The 24249-nt window shown below is 44.2% G+C and overlaps 1 long non-coding RNA gene across 1 annotated transcript in view; it reads left to right on the top strand.

Moving 5' to 3' along the window:
- The first annotated feature begins 5957 nt into the window (after positions 1–5957).
- Positions 5958–24249, top strand: part of LOC141785709 (uncharacterized) — a 69173-nt gene continuing 50881 nt past the window's right edge. Inside the window, exons 1-4 of the long non-coding RNA XR_012597555.1 lie at positions 5958–5997; positions 14769–14849; positions 18016–18135; positions 23801–23941. This is a non-coding gene — a long non-coding RNA (uncharacterized LOC141785709). The remainder of the gene's footprint in view (positions 5998–14768; positions 14850–18015; positions 18136–23800; positions 23942–24249) is intronic.

Here is a 24249-nt window from a genome sequence, read left to right on the forward strand (position 1 = left end):
TGTTTTTCTGGTGTTATGCAACGTGGAGCTGGAGCTGAATGCTAATTTTGAAATGAGAGTGAAGCTGCGAGGCTGAGAATTATTTTGGGATCTTTAATAATTAAAAGAACTCTGACGCCAAACTAGTTTATTCTGGTTTATTGTTTGAAGTGACTGAACTACTAACCTCAATGAATCCACAGTAGTTCTCCAACAGTGGGAGCTGAACTGGATCCATCGGGAAGTAGAACGGCTTCAGGATAGCTGCATAAAAAAAAATATTGGTAGCTTCAAACACATGTACTAACATGCTCCTGTTCTTCTTTGTTGTTAATTCATCTTGTGATGTATTTCAGAGTCAGTTTTCTTGTGCCACCTGTTTTATTTTGTAGGTCTTGCTCCCTGTGGGTCTACTTCCTGTCCATAATTAATTTTACCTGTCTCTCCTCTCCCTTCTGTGTCAGATTAACCTCTATTGTTTCTTTCCTTGTGAGTGTTTTCAGTCTTTTGTGGTAGTTTAATGAATATTTTGCTCTTTGTTTGTCCCTGTCCCTGCTAGAAGACAGCCACCCTTGACTATGGCTAAGTCCCGCCCCCAGACGCAATGAGCCAATCACAGCGCGGCTAGCCGTTCCCATACACTTGGACGTTCTCTGCTCAGACGCTCGGTGTTTGTTTTGAGTATTTGTTTTCGCGTATTTGACAACATGAAGCCAACGCGAATGTAATGATGTCTCTTCTAAGGTAAGTTGACATACTGTGACTTTGCTGTAAAGAAATATAAAGTTGTCTTTAACACTAGAAGCGCCGCTTCGACCGGCGGACGCTGGGACTTCCCTAGCATTAGCTACAGTTAGCCTTACGTTAGCTCCCAGCTGCGCCGTTCATTGCGTCACTTTCTTTGTTGTGGGTACACGTGTATCCCTCACAAACAAAGTGGCCTTGCCTGTTTTTGTTATTGTTTTTATTGCTTGGTGATCCTACATTAGTGTTAGCTGTTGTCCTGAGGGCTAAAGTTAAATTAACATTAGCTTTTTGAGTTTAGCTTCATTAGCTTATCTTTAATAATTGTAACTTCAGCTTTTTTATTGATCTCCTCACCAACAAAATGATTCATATATTGTATTCATATATTATATAATGCACAGTTTAGACCCTTTTAGTGATTTCTAAATGATATGTGATATTTCTGTCTTTAGAAATCATCACTGGCATCCTAGTAATGTGTCCTACTGTGACACCTGCTGTTGTTGAGGTTGCTGGTTGCATTGAGGATAAATTGCACTGATGTGAGAGTAATTACCATTAAAGAGAAGTCCTTCAAGTTGGAAAAGTCAGATTCTTGTTCTGAATACACACCAGTCACTGTCTTCAGAGCAGCTGTCCTATCAGCACCACGGACAGCGACTTTTTTCCAATTTAGTTTATTAATGCAGCCAAATCTCACAGATCTGAAGTCTGCCTCCAGGGCTTTTATAATCTGTGCAGTTTGACCTTCTCCACCAGACTTACTCGTTCCAGAAAAACACACAAAATACACATCCCTCTGTCTCTTTCCTGCTTCTTTTTTTGTTCATAGGTGAGAAAAGGTTTCTGTTTTCAGCATGAGAAGTTGAAAGAAAGAATAGAGGGTAACAGCTCTTGCAGAAACACAAAACAAATAGAAAATAGGAGAAAGACTAATCTCATAAAAGCACTCTTAAACACATCTGTAAAAAAAAAAAAAGACATCTTGAATGAAGTCCTCACAAAAATCTAAAGTGTTTGGAGGTCATATAAGAAATGTTATTGCAAAAAATGCTCAAGCATTGAATCAGAGATGTAAAAAATATTTTATTCAGAAACTGTCTGACTTACAAAATGAGGTTGCTGTTGATTCAGTATGGTTAGTTCAAGGCTGCGCGTAGGTGTTAAGTGATTATTAATGTTCCCAGAGAGTATGAGAGGTCTTATTCATGCCGTGTGATGCACAAAGGAAATAAAAAAACAGATTCCTTCAGCTGCTCAGCTCCACAAGGTGAGATCTTCACACACCGCTGCTGCAGCTGCAGGAGCTTTATTAGCACACATCTCCCACAGCTAACAGTGACCTTGATGCTCCGTTTTACCAGGCCAACCTGCTCCGTGCTGTGCTCCGAAATGCCCACAGGGGTGACGTTAAGAGGCAGAGGAACATGCAGAGGCCTGAGCACATGGAAAACACCGACAGGGGACAGGAAAGGCGGCAGAACAACAGCTGAGATCAATACTAATAGATTCTTCTGCTCCACATCAACTTAGCGCTTGTTTAGAGGCGAGGGGTGCAGAAGTGTAGACCCTGAAGGCAGCGGATGTATGATACACACAGAGTACATGCTGTGTGAAATGGAGCATTATTTATTAAACCCTGCAACTGATCTTTAGTAATCCCTATAACTAGCAGGAAGTCTGAGTCATAGTGGACTTATGAAGCTGCTGCTCTTCAGTAAACAGTGACAACAGATTAGTAATCATAATAAACCAGGATGACTAATGGATTTACCCTTTTGCTGTTCTGTGCGGCTAATCGCACAGGATCTATAAGAGCCGACCTCAATTTAGCTAACAGGTCTAGCATAACACTCCTCTAGCATTATTTAGCATTTTTAATTCTGATTAATGTTCATTAATGTGCGAAGATAAATAATCCCAACATATGCTCCAGCAGAGCGTCCATCAATGAGCTAGAAGCTCAGACGACGCTGATTGTTTATTGATTTCATGAGACAACGCTGAGCTGCTGAATTCATGGATGCTATGTGTAGTATGTGATGTGTGTTTACTGCTTAAAGCAGAACAGCCCCTCTTTAAAGATTCAAAGAAAAGGGTCCACTTGCATTATAACTCAACCGTACACCAAAAGGTGGAAGTCCAGGTTTGCCCACAGCCTCCTCCTTATGTCTGAGCTCCTGTTTCCCCACAGAGGAAACTCATTTTGACCGCTTACATCCATGACTCATTCTCCCAAAGCTCCCCAAAGCTTGAGAGCTGGAGTCCAGATTGACCGGTAAATAAAAAGCTTTGCCTCGTGGCTCAGTTCTCAGACAGGTTCAGTATTACCGTGCCACTGCGGACGACAAAACGTCCCTGTGCATGCTGAAGGTCGCGGGTTAATGACCCTAAAAGGACGCGCTTTGCCTCCAGGCTCACCAATCCACCGGTCTATCTCACGCTTCACGTCCTCAGAGACGTAAATAAGACCTTGTGATACTTGGGGAACCCTTTTGCTTTTGGCGGTAAATCTCTCCAGAGATCAGCGCCCAATTTGTAATCCCATCTTTGAAGCAATAAAGCTAATTGGATTGTTTTTCCAGCCCTCTGTTATCAATGAGTTCGACTGCAGATCAATTTATGTCACATGACCGACCGGGGAGCAGAAACAGGAGAGGATTTCATTTACTTCAGGTCAAAAGGCAGGTCCCAGTGAAGCCAGGAGTAGTTTAAGTGTTAGGTCAAGGTGGTTTAGTCTAAATGTGTTGGTCTGGTTTCATCAATGACAGCAACTCTGAGAGCGTCTAAAAATAAAAGGGGATAATTTGTGGCGGCGGGGAGGACGGGCAGCTCCACGGGGCTGCTGCAGCGCTGGAATAATGAATCAGCTCAAAGTTCACTCCAACAATTAAAGAGAAGGTGATCCAGCCGACTGGAAAGGTCAGATATCAGGGAAGTGAGGCTGTCAGGGTGTGTGGTCAGGAGAGACGAGACACACACACTCACACACACCTGCCATTATGGCACAAATCTCATCAAAGACTTTTCAGGAAGTAGAGAGCAGTGGTAGCAGATTTGATTCGTTAGGAGGCCTTAAACGAGTTTCCTGCGTTGCACTGGGAGGAATAACGCCCTCTGATTGGCCAGTGTCAGTTGATGCAAGCAGAGATGATGTCGTACGGTCGATCTGCATGTTTCATTTCCACGTGAAAGTGTTGACTGTTAGCTTCCAACTGTTTCATGCAGAAAACCACTGGATGTGCTGGAAATGGGTTTCAAGCTGTTACCAGTGGACTGCGTTATTATTGTGGGATCTCAGAGCTCAGCTGGTGGCTCGACATTCTGACACCACTTCAATGAAATCATGTTTTAAAGGATCAGAATTAAAAACTCCCACCACATGCTTTTCTGACAGGCACGGCGGCCCACCAGCTCCGAATCTGGTGACATAACGTGTGAGCACTGACGCAGAGTTTCAGCCGCCGCTGGTTTGAGCTGCCAACTGCTGTCCGCTCGAAATGCAAAGCGGTTTCACCCTGACGCAGGATCTAATGTTAACAAATGAGCTGCCAGCTCCGGCTCTGACACTGCGCCTGGAACGCAGCGGGCAAGCGCATGAATCATAATCAATCAATCCGTCAATCAATCATCGATCAGGCTGGATCAACGTGACGCTGGTTGGAGGTTAGCGTCTGGAGGGGAGAGGGGTTTATAAATGATGCAGCGGTAAATTAGTCCCATTGGGATGCCATCAAAGTGGGTGTGTGTTCTCCCAGCAGGAATAATAAGCTGAAAGTCGCAGTCGTAATGGAGCCGTCCCTGGGTGCAGCGAAGAAGAGCTGTCTGCTGCAAAGTCGCCACAATTACTCCACCTGTCATCCCCCCTCACAGACCTGAGCGTCTAATCGGCTCTGCCACGTCTGCAGAATCCTCAGGTTTAATATGCAGAGAGATAATTACAGGGTTGGGGGCTGCAGCACATAAACACGCCGTCTGTGGGAGGTCTCACTTTGTCTCCTGATCCCACAGGAAACACACGAATCACACAGTGGCTTCTGCTTGATCGGTTACTCTTGATTCAGCATGTGTCGATGGCGCTCTGATCTGCAGGATTCTGTGCAGAAAGCAGCAGCAGACTGTGATTGATCTTTGGAATAATCCTCTTTAATTCTCCTCTCTCTGCAGCAGGCCAGGTGACGCGTCTGTTTGCTTTTTTTTATCTGAGAGGCTCTGACAAAATGCCGCACAGCAACAGGTGGCGAATATAATCAACACGACACCACGTTTGTGGGAACGGCGTGTCAGCTTGTCGTGTTTTATTGTCTCTATCTACACGTCCCAGCACGTGCGTTGACGCTCGTTTTGGTAGTTGCCCTGACAACAGTGAGATGCTGGAGTCAGAGAAGTGGCGGCTGATCATCCACAGTGCTCAGTCGGATGAAGGCCGGGTGGTGGAGTCAAGAATCCAGACGTCTGGAGAGGCTGAAGCTAAAAGTTCACCACTCAGAGAAACATCCACTGCAGCTGCACGATGGTGCATTTTTAAAAATGTGTTTCATTTTTATGTATGGCACCACTGTGAGCTCTCAGGTCATCGAGGTCCAGCTGAAGCAGATCATCATCAGTCAAACATTCATCGTGCTCCTTTAACCTCTCAGTCATTTTAGCTCAGAGCTGTTTTTAGTTTCTTTACCTAAACTTCTGCACTGCGTCGTCTGGCTCCTCCTCCTGTCAGGAGCTCCAAAGCAGCAAGTAGAAAATGAATCTTTATTCCCCTCTTTGGGTCGTTTCCATTTACTGTTTCGAAGCCGGGCGGCGCTAATGTCACACACCATTTGTCAGGAACCTTGGGGAGAATTGATAAAAGTGTAGAAAAGTTTAAAACGTCTCCATCAGAGAGTCTCGGCACAGACTGTATTATTTCTTTCGCGGCAATTTGCAATCCAAACATTACCTGACCTGCCGAGAATTACCGAGGTGATTGCTTCAAAGCAACAAGGAGGCTGTCTGAGCAGACAGCGGCGCTGCCACATGATGGATTATGGGTTTGGATTCACAAAGACGTGTGTCATAAGAATATCTAATAAGAGATTCAGACACATGGGGATACATGAGAGGCTGAACCGGACTCTTAATTATAGAGCAGGGGTTCAAAAGAAGGGAAATAACGCTAATAGATGCAAAGTTTGTGGACAGAAATATCAGAGCTGGTCAAAGAATTTGTGAGTTAAACTATATGTGTCTGTTCCAGGTGTCGAAGAGGATTTCTGCAGGACTCAACGACGACAGGTAAGGATTCAAACTGGTTCCACTATTGGGTGAATTTTGGAAAGGGCTCATAAAAATGTTAAAGAGAAATGTCAGACGATAAAACCAGCAGAAAGGGAGTCCTCCACACCTGCAGGAGTGACACTGCTCGATAAATGGGCCCGTTAACCTCCCATCAGCGCTGACTGACAGCTTTAAGTGAACAGAACCAAGTCAGCATATCTGATAATTGGCAATTGTGGAAGCCGAGGTGTGTGTGTGTGAGTGTGTGAGTGTGTGATGAGGGGATGAATAAAAAGGTGGTGAAGATCTCGACCTCCTCCTCATCGTCTTTATGTCTTGTCACTTCCTGGCGAGGAGCCCTTCCTCATTTCATCTTTTTCATCATCTCCTCTGACCTTTCTGTTGGACGGCCTCCCTCGCGCTCTTTCCCTAAGAGCGCTGCCAAAGTTAGCACCCAGCTCCCTCCACCTCCACCTCCTCCTCCTCCTCCACCTGGAGCTGACTGTCAGACTCAGACAGGTCTCTGTGCGTCGTTCATTTGAGCCCACCCTGACACCTGACGTCTATCCATCCACCTTTTTGTAATCTCTCCTGAAAAGTTGGGCCAAGCTCCTCCTGCAACAAAACACAGAACTCGGTTTTCTTTCCATTAAAGTTTCATGAGTTATAGAGTCCATAATCATCTCGCCAAATGATCCCATAAGAAGATGAGGGAAGGAGTGAATGAAAAGTGCTCTGGGTTTAAATAACCTTCCAGAGAGTGATGCTGCCCACTTTGGGCTTTGTGTGGATGTCATTTCAGTATTACTCATCTCCACACACCCTGGCTGCTCCTCTCTGTCTCCAGTCCCTGCGATGAGTCACCTCACAGGTATTTTTCACTCTTTTAGGAGAGATATTTATTTAGCTGTTAGGAATAAACAGTCGGATTGACTCCTGTGGAGAGCGCAGAGATGTTTTATCAAATCATTTGATGATATTTCAGAGAGGCTGCGCGCTTTCTCATACAGCTTCGCTTTGAATTGAAGACAAATGTTGAAATGCAGTTAATGGCTGGATGTCGTTAATCTCATCCAGAGGCATGTGCGCCCCTGAATTGATGCAGCTTAAATGAGGTTGCATAGATTAGATGACTGGTAGTGATTACCCTGTAATTCACAGCAGAGAACGTCAATTGATTTTAATGAGTTGATTTATGATCGAGTGTGAAAATGAAGAAATCATCAAACAGATCAGGGGGAGGGGATTCAGGGAGTGTAATGAACTTTAAACTGATACGAAAATAAAGAGAAGGAAGAATCAGATGTTTGTCTGGAAGGAGTGAAACGCAGACCTGGGGATCAGGATCTTGGTGCACAAAGGGAGGCGTATGATAGAGAGGAGGTATGCAGAGCAGCACAGGGACCTGTAATGGGACATATTTCTTGTCCACACTCCAGCGACTCTAAGAGGGGCTATAAATAATAGGTAATATGCATGTAGGTTAGCACAGGAGGGAGCGCCGAGAGGAGACTTTCACACCTCTTGACCTTAAAGAAGAAGCTGAAAGTCAAAAACTGTTTTTATACAATCTTACCACTCGTTTAACATCTGTAACTTCCACCTCTTACAGTTTGACAGCCGATGTCCTTTATTTGAAGTGGATTTCTCCACTCATTCAGGGAAGTTGCCAAAACAAAAGCTGTGACCGTGAGACTGCAGGAAGCCGTGCCAAGAGTTCTGTTTGAATTGATAAATGAAGGTGTCTTGAACGTCTTAAATATTTATTCTCTGCCGCTGCCCGAGCGACTGAAAGGTGACGCCAAGTGCAAACACTGGGAACACAACTCAACCCTCAAACTTTTAAATCTCATTTGGCGTCGCAGAGGAAAGAATAGTCAGGGTGTTTGGTTCTGGTGGCTGGTTTCCATTTGGCAAAATACCCACGGAGGCTCAGCTCAGGGAGGAACACATCTCCCATCAGACTTTTTCTCCCCTTCACTGTTTTTTGGAAGGAAGGACAAAATGTACAGAAGGAGAAGCAGCCATTAAAGAAATCTTTTAGTGGGTAAAATCTTCTTACCTGTGAGGAGATTTCCATGCTTTTCCTGATGTTTGTGTGATGGTTTTTGGAAGCAGGAGTGTTGTGTTTTGATCAGTTTAGCTTGAACACCCAGCATCCTTATGGGAAAACATTATACTAGGGGTGGGAGGAAAAAAGTATTCACATATGTATCTGGGATTTTTTTGTTTGGCGATATTAAAAGTGTAAACTTTGTTTAAAAATCTATATTTTTCAAACTTAAATCCTTCACTTCAGTCTTTGTTTAAAAGCTAGATTGGATAATGTTTCTTTCTGGCTCACCTGATGTGCAATTTGGGGAAAATATAACTCCTGATTCAGTCTGTAGACATTCATCATTCAACTTTTTCACAAAAACTTGCAATATAAACCAAATCAGCACGTAATAGAATTGAGTCCCAAATCTACATAATACCCCCTCTTTAAAACTTCATACCCCTCTTTAAAGGTTTTTTAATTTTTCAAATTCAAATCCTTCATTTCAGTCTTTGTTTATAAGCAAAAAATTGCAATTTAAATCAAATCAGCAACCCAGAAATCATAATAGAATCAAGTCCCAGACCTGCATAATACCCCCTCTTTAAAGCACCATACCCCTCTTCAAAGGTTTTTAATTTTTTGAATTCAGATCTTCAATTTCAGTCTTTGTTTATAAGCTAGATTGTGAGCACCCCAAAAAATCATAACAGAATCGAGTCCCAGACCTACATAATTCCCCCTCTTTAAAGAGCCATACCTCTCTTTAACTTTAACATTCATTTGAGCCTTAGTCAGACTTCAAATAACCCTGATAAAATCCTCTCCTCTTTCCTCTAGTTTTAAAAACATACGCTTCCTTCTATTGTTTTTTTAATTCTGCATGATATTTCAGCCCAACACAACTTGCAGCCGAGCCTCCATGCGTCACAATCATCACCAGCTGGAAACAGATGTACAGCATCATCTGCCGGGCTAATCATTTATTCCATGCATTTTCAAAACAAATGACTTTTCAAGAGCTTTAAAGCCGGCTGTCCGAGCCCATCTGCCACAACAGCAGCATAACGACAACTTTGTCTCACTGCATAATTCAACGTGTGGATCATCTCAAAGCAGCACAACAGTTATCATCATTACCCACGCTGCTTTGCATTCAGAAACTTTGGTTTTCTAATTGTAAATGCAGAGGCATTAACATCCTGGAGTGAAGGCCCCTGACTTTATTCATTATGCAGATTGGTTCAGACCAAAGTTAATCAGTCCAGCCTCGCTGTAGAAGCTGCACTGTATACATTATACATATGTTTCTGAGTGGAAACAGCCACTCGGGCTTTACATTCTCATTCAGTCAGGAGTCATCAGTAGAGATGGATCACAAAGAGGATTAGACGTGACAAATCTCCTCTCATGTTTCCTGTTTTGAAACTGATGAAGGTATTTTTGCAGCCAGTGTTTGGAGCACAGATTAACAGACTGTACAAACATGTACATCAATGATTCATCTCCAAAAGGTAAATACATCACATAGGTAGTAGCAGCAGCTCGATGCAGCCCACCTGCTCCACTTCAATCCCCAGAATAAACACCAGACTGTGAAACAAAGAGTCCACAACAAAAGCTGCGTTATCGTGTGAAATTATCACACAGAGTGGATTTAAGAGTCTGTGACAGGAAATCTGAACAAATAACCCCGCGCCCGTTCAGATTACCTCCAGCTGATCCAATCGGTTTGATTTCTAATGAAGTCTGAGATGAGGATCTGCAGCGCTGCATGCAGGTAAATCTCTTAACACCTGCGCAGTATCAGGACACAACCTAGAAACACTTTATCTCCCTCTTTCAGTCTGCGGCGTGGGATATTCAGCTTCACACCTCGGCCTTGGTTTCATTAGATCGCTTTGAAAAGAGTACCTGATCATCAATAATACATGGAGTTAATGCTTCCTGTAGAGAATGAATGGAGAAAACTAGGCCAATCCTCTTCTCTCTGACTCTAAAGATCCTTAATTCAAAAGCAGAACACACCTCGCGCTCGGCTACAGAATACATTTCACTGAAACCGAGCGTCTTCTGATTCCTCTCAGTCACTATTTGCTTTCATCCGCACTTCCCCGCTCTTTCCCCGAGGCCGCCCCACTCTCTTTCACACCCATAAAATATTGATCTTTAAATATTTATCCTGCAAACATCCACAGGACCTGACCCGTATTCCCAGTACAAGTGAAATATTCACCTTTTGCTAAATAATTGATGGCAGCATCTGTGTTTGAGCACCTTGGTGAACTTTTCGCTGCTTGTTTTACCGAAGCATCCAGCCTCAGAGCGTGTGCAGTTCCTCGACAGCGACAAAGCAGAGAAAGCGCTCTAATTGGACTCTGGGTGGAGACTTGAGGAAGGGGGGCTGGGCGATGGTTGAAGAGGTGTAAAGAGGTTAGCATTCTGACCTCAAAGATGTCGATGTGGTTGTTTTTCCGAGGGTGAGACAGCGTGGTAATAGGGTGAGGTTGACACCGTGGATCAGGCTGGAGGAGGGGGCTCCGTGCTGACTTGTGACCCCTGTCCTGCCCTCCCTGGGTGGGAGTCATATTGATCCTCTAGCAGCTAGTTAAGTCATGCTAATTCCCCTCGCTGTGCGGTCCTAGCAAAGGTCAGCGCACCAGCAGCTCCTGGTGAAAGCGGGAAGACTCAGAGGACTGATACCTGGCGAATGTTCACTTCTTCATGTTACAGAGTGGAGGAACATTGTAGCGCCTGAATAATTCACCTGCGCCTCAGGGGGGGAAATGAGTGCTCCGATATCTCGCTCAGGAGGAGCTGTTGTTGAAACTTTAATGCCAGTTAAGACCAACAATTTGTGAGGAGACAAAACGGTTCTGCAGAAGTTTGGGGGAAAGTTTCAGCAGCGTGAACTGACCTGAACTTCCCTCTGGTGTTTTATAACTTTATAGGATGAGAAGCAGGGTGATAAATATAGCACAACTTCCTTTGGAGTACGCTGTAGCTGCCTTTTTCTAAAGTTGTTGGGGTATATTACTGTAAACCAGGGGCGGTGTCATGGGTGGGCCCAAGGGTCCCAGGCCCACCCCTTTTCTGGCGGGCCCACCTCAAACTTTTCTTGATGAAAAAAAAGTCTTTCTTTTTTCTTTCTTTCTTTCTTTCTTTCTTTCTTTCTTTCTTTCTTTCTTTCTTTTCTTTCTTTCTAAAAAATCAGTTTTAAAGAGGGATATTATAATTTTTTTTCACTATAGCACTTTGTTATTGTTAGGTACCCTGTCTTTGTAAAATAAGCCAAGTTTGACTGTTGGTAAAAAAGTCATGAATCATTCAGCCTCATGTTTACCGGACTAGAGAAAACGCTGTAGTTTTTTTTGTCTTTTATTTAATCGTGGTTAATGTTTCTGCTCTTACAGCCTACAATATGTGGAAAGTTAAGGTGGCGCAGTACCAAAAGCTACCAAATCTGATTCAAAACAGACAAAGTAACAGTAATATAATAGTTATTTACTAACTTTTGTCATTGGGGGCCCACCCAAATCGGGTTTGGCCCACCCAAAATTGAAATCCTGGCTCCATCCCTGCTGTAAAAACAGTACTGTAAGATCAGGATCAGCACTTTATCCTTGGAAAGCAGATAAAGACAGCCGTATAGATGTAACGTCAATAGCACATTGGTCTCAGAGGAAGCATAATGAGTTTTCAGGCCCTCTACAGGGACTGTCAGAATCAGGCGGGCTGTGATGGGAAATCATAAGGCTCATTTAGCCGCGCCTGTCTCGCGACACCAAAGGACCCTCATTTACATGTCACAAGGTGATCCTGAGCTCTCCATCGACCGGCAGGCCCAAACAACTGATGTGTATAAATTGCGTCTGTAACAGGTATGGACGTTTGGTTTCAGGCTTGGTTACAGGACTGAATATGTGAGCGGTAATGTGCGGCAGGTCGATGCTGGATTCATTTTGCCATTTAGAAAAGGTCTCTTCCTATTATATCTGCGGAATGAGAGTCCCTTTTCATTCTGTCCGCTTGACTTAAAGTTGGCTAAAAACGGGAGAAAGTGAAATCTAAGAGGCGCGAGTGGCATGCAAATGAGGATCACAAAGACGAGAGAGCTGGCTGATTCTGTGACGTCCTGACAAGCTGCTGGGATCAACTGAGGATCAAAGTGCTGTGCAAGGACCATCACAGGAGTTTGTCCTTAATAATTATTTAAAGAGCGCCTGTCAACTCATCGCCAGACACCGTTACCCTAAAAGTGTCTCTGTCTCTTAGCTTGTACTCTCATATCCGCCCTGGTTCACTCAGAGTTCCCCCTAGGAACGCTGCTGCAGGTTTGACAGGGACTAAAAATACCTCAGGGTCAGATGTGAGAGCATGCTGAAGTTCAAGCATGAGAATGACGCTAGGTAGCATTAACGCTCTGCAGCTGCATGAGCAGAAACAGTCATCCACACCAGCAGATGGCAGTAGTCTGTGCTTTAAAAGGCCACATATGACTCTGGTGATCGATTCACCAAAATGAACAACCAGCTGGAGTGATTTTTCTATCTGACAGGCTTTAAAGTAGATTCATTTAGCCGCACAGCTGGAACAAATAGGCTGAAGTGCAGCACTGACGACCCAAATCCAGCCAATCCTGTTCCCTGGGTGCACCAGTCCCCCCCCCTCTGTGTTCCTCCTCTGCTAATCATTTTACCGCCACGCATCCAAGTCTTTATCTGCTTAACTTCAGAATTTATGATAGCTATCGAGCTGCCGCACAGCCGGCCTGTTTAGAAAGCTGAGCAGAAAAATAGAGCCCAGAGAGGCAGCGGTAATTCCTTCACGCCATCCAGCCTCTCTGCCACAGATGACCCTCGAGTATTGGTCCTGGCAGAGAGCTACAATTATCATTCAGCAGGAGTGAAGGACTCTGTTTGATATCTGCCAAGGTAATTTAGTGGGAAAGATTGGACAGAGTTTTCTTTTTTTCTCCACACCTCCCCCCTCAGATTGAGACTGACCCCTCTGCATATGGAGTGAGGACGCCTTCAGCATCACCCCAGCTTCACAACACGTTCAAAGCTCGTCTATTTGGAGCTCAGACGTTTATTTACCTAACTGTTACTGTCCGGCTGAGCTGGATCAGTGTTTGGTGAAAACCTCCCATATCATGTTAATCATCCTCTTCCTGCTGCGACTGTTGCGCCGTCCGCAGACGAACATTAATCATTTCTGCATCGCTCGCTCTGACCGCTGCTGTATCTGGAAATCTGACAGTGGAGGCTCCACGACGCAGAGATGCAACTACATTCTCCTTCAGAGTCTGCTGCGCCTAAATGACATCTCATAAGCGATGAATAATTCAGGCGCCACGTCTTTAAAGGAGGGTTTAGAAAACGTGTCCACGGCAGGAAGTGAGAGTTTGCTTTCCAGCGGTGTTAGCATGTTGAGCTGGGTGCAATCTGCACACAGGAAGAGATCTGGTCATGTTTTGAAGGTTTGCTCTTTTTTTTATTTATTTTTTTTTTATTTATTTTTATTGTATTTTTATTGTATTTTTATTTTATTTATTTATTTTATTTTATTTTTATGTATTTATTTATTTTATTTTATTTTTATTTATTGATTGATTTAATTTAGTTTATTTTTATTTATCTTTGTATTTATTTATTAATTTGATTATTTTTTTATTTCAAATAAATATATATATTTTTAAAAGGTTTGCTCTTTTTTAATTAATTGATTAATTTTTTTATTTTATTTTATTTTATTTTATTTTTTTATTTGTTTATTTTAATGAATTATTATTATTATTTTTTTATTAGTTTTTTTTTGAAGGTTTGCTCTTGGGTGGTGTAAATGAACTAATTCACACTCTGAGCTTTGAGATCATTGTGTTTGACATCAGAGTCTTGCTCTTGAGGGAGTTTATGCAAATGAGGAAAGCAAAAAGAGGCCCCCTGTATCTGCACATTGATGATAAAATGACCTGAGAATAATTATCAGGCTTATTGATAATAAAATAATCATTAATCTTCATGCATGAAGAGTCTAATCCAGATGATGCAGCGTGCAGAATCATGGGTTAATACATATCAGGAGGAGCATCTGTTGCTGCAGGATGGTTTCAGAGTGTCAGGCTAATTCTCTGAGGCAAACAGGCCCAAGATTTATGAACGCGCTCGCCGACTCTTATGGTGTGACAAGGAGAGGGATGACCCAATGCATATCTGCTTCACTTTTAGTGCTTGATAGATGGAGCCGTCCAAACATGACTGTACCCCGCTTAATCCTCAGCAAACACTCTGTGAACTTTATATACCTTCTCTATTGACAGCGGTGACTTATTGGAAATGTCAAAAGCGGCGCTGTCCCTCCTGTAACGCCTCAGCAGAGGTTTTCACAGCGACCTTTGGCTGAGGCTCGATCAAACGAGGAGGATTTATGATTCGCACGAGTCACATTTGAGTCTCATTTGTTTCGTCACGTCAGCTGAGATAACAATCGATAAATCTGTGTGGAGATCATGGAGTGAAATGATGTGTGCAGTGGATTTAACATGTCGGGGTTATTGATCACGGGTTATGATGCTTTAGGAGCATGAGTCAGCTTTTCTTGCTCCTGCAGAGATATAACAAGTTGTCCCTTTTAACTGAAGATTGGATGAATATTTTTAAAATGGATTAAAAGTTGATAAAGTGACCCAGAGTGAGCGCTCTTAGCTGTTAGCAATTGCAGCTAATCTTTGACTTTTCTTTTGTTTCAGCTTCACCAAGAGGGACAAAGCCAAATTCATGGTGGTCTTCACGTTTTTACGATGCACTCCTGCATCGGCGACAGTTTATCTGTGAGTATAACACACACATCAACACCAAAACACACGCAATTAACCCCCTGGATCTCTTTGTTCTGTGCGTTTATTTCTGCAAAACCATATTCCAAGACTTCCTCTGCAGTTTGAGGGATATAAAACACTCAAATCTAGCGTGATAATTGTCAAACTTACCAGTGAGAAGTGAAAATAAGTCTAAGACATCTGACAAATCTTAACAGTGTTTTACTGAATATCTGCACCATCATCTGGGACTCCATCTTTGTTTTGCAGCTGCAGGTTCCAGCATGATTTTATCAGTTTAACAGAGAGTGATTCAGAGCTTCGTCCCCCTGCCCTTCACCTGAGCAGCCCCGCATGCATCCAAAAGCCTCACACCCCAAACATCTGGTCTATTTTCTCAGAAGTGCTTAGTGAACTCTATTATACCCAGTGTCACTGCTTCCCCGACTGTTTAATTAGACCAGCAGCTGTAATAGTGATCCCCCACGGACTGACAGCTAACACCCTGTGGGAATATGCTGATCGCCGTCTGGTCAGGCCCATTCACAAGCAATTTCTCTTTAGCTCATCACCTCGGGCGCGGTTTCCGCCAGCGCCTTCGTCTGCATCACAACTCCACACGGCGCAGACGCTGACAAGGAAATGACAGGATTAATTGTGGATTCCTCGAATTATGTTAATTACGATTGTCCTCGAGAGGTCTTCCGCTTCTCTCGGAGCTTCCATTCTTCTGCGTTATCTCCCTTTAAGAAGTTTGCAGCGGCAGGTGAATCATCCTCTGAGGTGTGCACTTTTTTAAAAAAGGACTTTAGTTACGGCGTCTTTACATCCAGTCCCTGCGATTCACTTCCTCCTTACAAAATCCTGCCTCTGTTAAACAATCGGAGCCAGAGAATGGCACTTAAATTTCTGCAAGACAAACACACCTTCAGCGGCGACGTTATTACCTTTTGGTGGGTGTAAATCGAATGCAGCTTAGGCTGAGTGATGGACCGAGGCAAGACAAATCTGTGTCCTCTGAAAAGTGCTGACTTTAAGGCAAAAAATGGTAATAGATTCTCAAAGTGAGGGGCCATTACTGGGGCAGCATGCAAATGATGGGTGAAGAAATAATCTACAAGGTGTTATTGAACCCTGGGTTTAAGGCGGAAGGGAAGGCCTCTGTGCATTCCCCGTCGAAGCAGCGTAATGTGCGGCTTGTAATTAGATATTGATTCACTTTGTCGACGAGTATTTCAAACCAGTGTCCTCCTCCGAGGGAGAAAGGGATGCATAAAAGTCTGAATGCATCTTGTTAGGAGTAAAATGTAATATCTTCATACAGCTGTGAGATTGCTGCAGCCCGGTGAATAATTACTGAACTCTAATGGAAAGAAAGGAAGACTGAGGGTGGAGTGATCGCTTCGGTGTCCTTGGGAGATTCTTTGACTTCCTGTGTGCTTTCAGGGAACGACAATACTTCCCTGCTCTCTGTATGGCATGCGTGTTAAAGACGAGCTTCATGATTCATAATGGAGAGCCTGTCCCTGAGAGGAGAACAGAGTTACTGCAGATATTAGGGTAAAATACTGTTAACATTAGAGTGAAACGTTGGAGATTGATGATAAATAATCAGACGTGGATGTGAAGGAGATGAATATTAAACCTGGCTCGTGATCAGGCCCCTCGTCCTGTCAGCACTTGGCTGTGTGTGCTCGTCCGTCAGAGTTTGATTGGTCTCGACCTGCTCAAACTGATGTATCTGTCCTATAAAACGAAACAGACGGAGGAGGCTTTACCTGGGTGATTCAGCAAGCTGTCGAGTCAGCAACCTGTCCGCCCTAATGGCTTTCTGCGGTGGTGAATGGCTCAAACGAAGGATTGGAGAAAGTTTTTTTTACCCCCTTTCCTCTTTGACCAAATCAAACGCACTCAAGTCATGTGACGTTACAGGGTGACGGTCCAAAGCTCTGAACAATCAACCCCCCTCCTCTTCTTTGAAAAGAAAACACACAAAGCTAACAGCTAATCGCTTTCCTGCACTTCCCTACACTATAGCGAGCTCACCCCACCTGCAGGAAGTCCTTCACCTCAGGAGAAAGAGCACAAAGATCCACGCTTCTTACGATTACTTAAAAGGTGTTATTGAAGAGAGAGCTCCATCCTGAGAATTGAAAAGTCAAGAGCATCAGCGCTAATCTCCTCTCAGGTCTTATTTTCCAAGAATGGACTCTATTTTTACCCATCTTCTTCTTCTTCTTCTTCAGTCTAACCTTTGTAGAAACTTTCTCATCCCTCCTACCTCCAACTTCTCGGCCCCTTCCTCCTCCTCATCCAGGCTTTTCCTCCTCCGTCACCCCTGCATCAATACCGAGCCCTTTATGCGACTGGTTCAATAAGAGAAGTCCGAGACCCTCCAGGGTAAATAAGATATCGAGAGGACAAATTAAAATGCAGCCGCGACTGTCTGTGGACTCTGTGGGTTTGCACTGATGTCTCTGAGGAGAAAGGAAGACACCCACGTGGAGAGGTCTCCGCTTTAATATTCACCAAATGCCATTTGAGTGCATCATCAATTTTCCAAACTCTTAATGCTAGACTGTAAAAATGTAGCTGTTACAGAAAGGGCAGAGCATATCTGATACAATGAAGATGTATGCTGTGTTTAACCACCGAAATGAAAGATCAGAAGCTCATGGAGACAGAAGAATCTGTAACAGAGCACAAGAGAAACACTCATCTGTGGAGTTACCTGGTGCAGCCTCACTTTGCCGTGTATTGTCTCCATATTTCTCCTCTAATGGCGTTCAAGCTGTGCAGACTGAGCGCACATGTTAATCACCAGCGTCCCACAACACAAAGGTCACCTTTAAACTCTCACAGGGGAACGAACTCAGCCTGCGTGAGCCCCAGAAATCATTAGTTTGGTTTGTTTAGCAGATTCAGGCGTGCATGCTAACACCTGGCTGCATGAGTAACGAAAGGAGAGTTTCCAGAAATTCACGCTGCAGACATGAGACGTAAACGCATGTCCAGTGTCGTCCTGCAGCCAGCTCTCTGTCCTGTTTCCCTCGGAGACTCCGGCGGTCTAAAAACGGCACATTTGGCATTTAGCTCATCTCATGAGACGTGTTTATCGATACGCCGGTTGCTCCCAAAATGATTGTCCCATCCTTGTAAATTATTGATGTCTCCACAGGATCGGCCTCAGAGATGCGTTAAACTGATGATGACTCAATTTGGTGGCCTGGCCCGGGTCGAGGTCCACAGCTCGATACGTCAATACCGCAGAGCGGCCACGTGTGCAGAAGACAAACAAGTAAGGAGACACACACCTCTCCTCTCCCTCTCCTGAAAGCTGTGTGAGAAATCTCTCTGTAATCATGTTTTAATGCTTTATTCTCCTCTGATGCTTCAGTGCATTATCGTGTGTTTCTAAGACAAGTAGCTCCTTTTTATGCTAAGTGTTAAGCACAAAAAAACACAAGGACATGTGGGATTTAACGGTACGAAGAGTTACATAACGCTTATTATTCCACACAGAGGGATTGGAATAATCTGCACTTTAAATGCTTTTGTTTAAGAAATAGAAATGCAGATTAAACATCATTATCAGCAGGAGGAACATGATTATTAAGGGTTTAATTTACTGAATGTCGCTGATCATTTCGGATCTTTTGTTTGACACATAATGAAGGATTTTAAGACGCTGACGCTGGCTCCTTTCGGATCTCAAACTTGACCGACAGAAGAGAGGGATTCTGAAGTAATGAGCGTGTTTCGTTGATTCGCCACACAGACAGGTGTTTCACCAACTCTCCTCTCTTGCTTCGGATTTGGACAGCTGGACAGTCAGAGGACGCGGAGTGAGAAAAGTTGGAGAGACAAAAAGTAGAATTCAAGAAAGTGAGAAGACAGAGCCATCTGTGCCTCCAAATGGACAAAAAGACCCTCAAGAAGGAAGAGGAAATACACCAACTCGTGCTTTTTAGTGCCAGATAACGACACTCTTAAGTCTGTCGTTGAAGTTTGCAGACTTGCTGCAGCACCCTCTGCTGGTGTGAAGATAAACAGCCGCTCTGAAGCAGGATCATGCTAAAAGCTGAACTTTAATGACAGCCTCCTGTCATGTAACGCCGCGCTCATTATTTCCATCTGACTGTGGACTTGACGTGTCGGTGACGGAGCGTGGCCCTCAGAGCTGCAGTCATCGTCCTGTGGAGCTCTGACGGCTGCTCTGACATCTGACAAACGATGTGTCACCTCGGCTGAGCGGAGGATGCCGAGGATGCTGAGGGATCTGGCCTCGTGGACGGATGAGATCACCGATCCAGTTTGCTATCCTGGATGTCCTGTTGCACTTTTTTTCACATCTACATGGATGCTTTTCTCAAATCTGACACACCAACCTCCAGGGGGTTCTTGAGATTTCTGAGAACAAGAATGAGAAGGATGTTTGAGCAGGCCAAAAACACGACGCCTCGGGCTTTCTGTCACCTTCCTGCAGATAGAAAGCCAAGATTTCTCTTTGCATGTTGTGTAACGGGCATGCTCAGCCTCGGTGAGGTCGCCGTGTTTAATCTCAGCCGGACATCTCCATCTCTGAGGTAACGCCGACAACCTGACAAGGTTACAAACGCCCAGAATAGCTTCTCTTTCATTCCATGATTACAACTTTGGTGAAATGAGGAATATGGATGAGGCTGCCTCCTGTACCCTGCTCCTCCTATCAGAGCCGCGGAGGAGCGGAGACCTTGAACCACCTTGTAGCTGGACGCCAGCTCTCCATTAATGAGGGTAAACAAGGCGGTGCTGACAGAATCCAAATGTCCAGCTGCACTGATCTGTGAGCATCTCACCCTGATAACAATGTTTACATAATTAATCATGTTGCAAAATTAATCTCCCGCAGGTGAGCCCTGGATACATAATCTCTAAACTTAACAGCAGGTATCTGTGTGTGGACAGGGAGTGTGTGCAGCTCTGTTTCATTTCAAAGATATTTCCCTCTTTCGCTGCTGATTTCAGGCTCGGCTGGGTCAGGCAATCATTAATCTTCATTCCTGCTCTTTGGGATTTGTTGTGACGGTCCCCTCGGATTTCACTCCCCCTCATCCTCCGTCGAGAATGTAGCAGCAACACAGCCGGCTGTAAAGTTAATGGCTGAAAATGGAGGGAAAAAAAACAGCGCGAGGAGCGTGTAAAAGCATGAGAGATGAGAGGTGGGAAATCCGGAGGGGCTTCTGACTCTTTGAATTAGAAAATGGATGAGACAAATATTCACAACTCTTAAGATGCCCATACTGCGATGAGGCGACTCTCCCTGTGGATTCATGGGTAATTACGTGCCCACTGGAGATGCAAAAAGCTTATATGAGAGGGAATGTAATGAAGGGAGATATAAAAGAAGTCATCAAAAGGAATACTTAAAATGAGACCTGCAGGAATCAGGAGGCGAAAATCGACTGCAGCTACTGAGGCGTCCCTCAGGTCGCGGTGTTCGCTCTTAAACTCCGTTTCTTACTTCGCCCGGTTTCCTTAATCAGCTTTCTGAGCTCAGAGGTGGGCAAAAGTGACTCCAGGCCTACAGAAAGGCAGCCTTTGGTGTTTGTTGGATCATGTTGCAGTGTGAGCTTGAGGTAATCAATGCTATCAATGCAATTTTTTTAAGTATTAATTTCAAGCTATCACAAATTTTACAGTGAGTCATTTAGGCGATTTTCACCTTTGTTTAATACAGAAAATTAACTCGTTTGTCATTTATTTAGCTAAAAATTCAAATCATGTGTTGGAATTTGCAGTTTTTGTGCTGTCCGATTTCTCAAATGTCAAGTTTGCTCTTGTGAATATTATCATTTTTAGTATTATTTGTTTAAAGTATTCATTAAAAATTGACAAAAGTGTTTTAAAAACTTTTTAAATAATTTATTTTTTGTGTGTCCGTGAAATCAGCGTCAACTGTTACCCGTTGAAAAACACCCCTACAAATCAGCAATAGTTTGCTCCAAAGTCACATGACTCAAATCAGCTGAGGTCACATCCTTTTTGGTGGGAACCTTGAAGAAAGTGTGTCATGTTTCAGCTCATCCTCATCAATATTTCATCAGAATGATTGTCTTTACCATAGACTGAAAAATTGGACGTCCACTTGCTCGGCTCAAAGTGAGGTCGCCACAGAAACTGCCCCCCTGGTGGCTGGTGGCAGTATAGGTTAAAAAATCCAGCTCCCCAGTCATTTCAGATGGGCTGTGGTCAAACTTTACCTTGTAGAAATGTTTCTCACGTCTGATTGTTGTAGTTGTTTGAAGACATTTGAAAACATCATTACTAATTAATCCAAATATTAAAGAACTCATCAGAGGTTAAGCTTGCTAGCTAATGATTTAAGTCCATTCCAGGTGTATCATTTGCAATCAAATCGAATATGAAACAAAAAAAGGACATAATTTTTTCACTTTTTTGTATACCTGAAATGTTCCCCTAATTATGCTCTATATCTTAAGTTGTTCTTTCCCTCCACCTCCAGAAGAGACGAGCAGCATGCCGTCGTCTACTGTTCTATTTAATCACCATTATCCGCTCCACTTACTGCTATCACTCTGCTTTCTCCTCTCATCTCACTCCCTGATGGATAACTCCTCTTCTTGTTGTCATCCAGAGATTTTCAGAGAGAAACTTTTAATGCTCCCTGAGCATGGCCAGAGCCTCTGCAGAAAAATCCAGAGTATGAATCACATCTGCACACATTCCTCTGCTCATGTTTGAGTCGCAGTGGCTCAGAGCCAGCAGAAACCGGTGCAGCACCTGTTCCGGTAATCAGCGCTCACTCCTGCAAACAACCAGCTACATCCAAATAACATCAGGCTGCCAGGAAGCTAATGAGCTCATGGTCAGGCGGTAATCACGGGCAGCATCATAACTATCAGACCGGATTCTTATCCGTGACATCTGCCCCGGCTGCTGCCTAATGTCACCTGGAGGGACGCGGGGCACACGACTTTCTAAACTCCTCTTCTTTGACTCCTGCAAGTCATAATAAAACCATTTCCCATCATCAGTTCATTTCCATAATGACGGACGTTATGGTTGGGCTGGGAGAGCGACAGCAGGCGCCGTGCCCTTTGTCTCTGCACCAGAAACACACGCATAAAAGCTCGGTTAATGTCTCACACTGCGGTACGTACGTCGGTAGGTGGGTGGGTTGAGGACACGGAGCTGACTGCTGCATGAAGACGCTGGAAAAAGGTGTTTCTGGGTAAATATCAGTGAGTGTAAACTCCAGACTGAAGACTGGATCAGTGAAAGTTGGACAGGATGTGTATGTCTTCGTCTAATGTCCTCGGCTCACTTTACCTCCAGCCTAATGGCTCCATTTCATGGCCCTTTACCTCCGCCCATGTGGTCCCAGCGAGTCATTAGAGCAGCTTTCTGTGAAGTCACAATCAAGTTATCGTTGGCAGGGCATGACACTTCAAACACAGCAGAGAAGGAGGAGGAGGAACAGCGCGGTGACTCTTTATGAGCCCGGTCATTTATTTATGAGTATTCGGACGTTCCCGGCTCAACCTGATTTTTTTATCCTCGGGCATATTTCCCTGAGGATGGAGGCGGAGGATGCAGAACTGGGAGTGTAGGAGACCTGTGTGTGGAGAAGTGGACGGTCAGCACTTTTTGTCTGATAGATGAGGAGCACAGGGACTAAGTATTCCTGTTAACTACGCGCCGCTGCTGTTTGCTCTGCAGGGCTGCGGTTTGCATTTATTGGGAAAAGTGGAACAGAGAAGAAAAACAGCAGCAGGTTGTGTTTTTATCATAAACACACATCAGGATCAGAATCAGGATCAAGACCTGCCTAATTATAACAATAAAGGTAATTTCCTTCATCTTGCAGACAGCAGGAGCTGCTCGCCTGTCACCGGTTGAATGCTGAGCTGTCCCCCTCAGTTTGATCCCACAGGTATTATGAAGCAGCTTCCTTTGTGTGTGGATGTTTGCTGAACAGAGTCCTGACCATGAAAACACCTGCGACTCATTACCTGCAGCGAGAAACTCTCTGTGCTGTGAATAATAGTCTGATAAATGAACAAAACTCTGTTTGTTCTCGTGGGAGCACAACATATGCTTTCCTTCTGTGGGACTATTCATCGAAGCTTTTCTCCTGAATAATCCAACCTTGTTTCATTATACTGGAAGGACAAACTCTGTGTCACTTGTGTGTGATGTTTGTACTCTCAAGGTTCATCAGATTCATCACTGTGAGTCACTAAATGGGAAAAACAGGAGTTCTCCGACTCACGTGTCCATGCGGTCTTACTTTACCCGACTGTTTTTGTTTTCTGCAGCCGTCAAACCTTCAAACACAAAATATTTGAGCTGTTCTGAAGGCAAAAATCTGCTCAAACAAACCTCAAAAACCTTTTAACCAGCACCTTTTTCCGTCAGAGTCACACACCTGCTGTTATTCAGCACCGCGCCGCTGTCCAAGGTGCTGATCCTGCTGCTGAGAGCAGATAGGGAGCTGTCCATGGTGCTGTTTTTGTCCTCTGCCCAGTCGTCCACAGTGGAGAGCAGATCTGGAATAAATCAACAAACAGGAGAGACTCACTGTGCTGCGGGCTGCCGCTCTGTGCCCACGGTGACCTTTGACCTCCTGCTGAGCGAGGAGAAACTCCGCCAGAGCTTTGATGGTATCTGGGACAGCCTGAAAACACAAAATCTGCCAAATGTTTGTGACTCACGGCGCTCTAATCAGAAGTTAAAATGCCTCTGATTGCATTTAATGAGTTATGATATGAATGTGCAAATCTTTGTTTATCTGATGCGATAAATTTATTTTATAATCACAATCAGAGCCAATCAGAGCTGCGTCTGAGGAGCACAGACACCACAGCTGATGTCAGACGCTGTTTTGGAAGTATTAAAGCTCAGTTATGGAAATCAAGTGTTTTTGTTTTTCTAATATTATTATGATTTCATTTAATCAGAAAAAGACTCCTTCCTGGATCTGGATGGCTCCAAGTGAGTGACAGCGACCTGCTCCAGTCTGCCTCCCTAACTCCGTCTGATGGGCTTGATTCAGTGAAGCGTCCAGGCGAACGGCGAGACTGAACGACGTCTCCATTCAGGTGATTGCATCAATACACGACAGAGGACGATTTTCAATCCTGGCCCCTGCGGCTTAAAATGAAACCATTACTGCCATTGTCGGCCTTTTGTGCAGAGCTGGAATCTACAGAACAGAGCGTGCCGATAGCGCTCGTTACGTGTGCTGTGATTTTTTCACCCAACCTAACCTCGTTCGAGTCGATGAGTCCAAATTAAAATGAAAGTGGGTTATTACAGTGCGGTGCTGTCTGAGAGAGATGAGTCAGGGATGACTACACACAGAGTCCGCTCCTGGTGGACGACGATGTGCTTTAACCTTTTAATTTTC

This window comes from Halichoeres trimaculatus, unplaced genomic scaffold (assembly GCF_033239565.1).
Source record: "Halichoeres trimaculatus isolate MK-OKI-2021-1 unplaced genomic scaffold, fHalTri1.1 fHalTri1_scaffold_24, whole genome shotgun sequence".
Classification (NCBI taxonomy): Eukaryota; Metazoa; Chordata; class Actinopteri; order Labriformes; family Labridae; genus Halichoeres; species Halichoeres trimaculatus.